Source organism: Rhincodon typus, unplaced genomic scaffold (assembly GCF_021869965.1).
Source record: "Rhincodon typus isolate 14 unplaced genomic scaffold, sRhiTyp1.1 hic_rhity00000063, whole genome shotgun sequence".
NCBI classification, from domain to species: Eukaryota; Metazoa; Chordata; class Chondrichthyes; order Orectolobiformes; family Rhincodontidae; genus Rhincodon; species Rhincodon typus.
Genome location: NW_025965701.1, coordinates 124,768 through 125,291, shown reverse-complemented (window position 1 = coordinate 125,291; position 524 = coordinate 124,768).

The following is a 524-nucleotide window of genomic DNA, read 5'->3' as shown; positions in this document are numbered from 1 at the left end:
ATTAACGTTCATTAAAAAGTGCCAAGCAGCACAGCAAACTATATTGTGGTTTGTCTTTGTGTTAAGCTAAACTGGAGAGAGACAGACTCGGCCCCAAGGGAATGGGAGGATTTCGGGACTGAGCTCAGGAGTTGGGTTTAAGTCACTCTGTCCTTGCGTTCACCTCTGGGATATCTCCGTCCCTTTCTCTCTCTCCTGTCCCTCCTCGCTCGCTCTCTCCCTCTCTGACCCACATTTCTCAGTACCCCCCTGCTCCCCATCCCTCTGTCCATTCCCTTCCTTCTCTCTTTCCACCTACCCTCTCCAAACCACTCCCTCCCTCTCTCCCTGCGTCCTGTCTCTCTCTCCCTCCTCTTCGAATGTCCGCACCCGCTTCTCTCACCCTCTGCCTGTGTGAACCCCATCTCCCACTCTGTATTTTTCCCTCTGACCCCACCTCTCCCTCATCCCCTATCACAGTCTTTCCCTCTCTCCGTCCCCCTCCCCCTATCTCTCTCCCCATCCCCCTTTGTACCCTTTGTCTC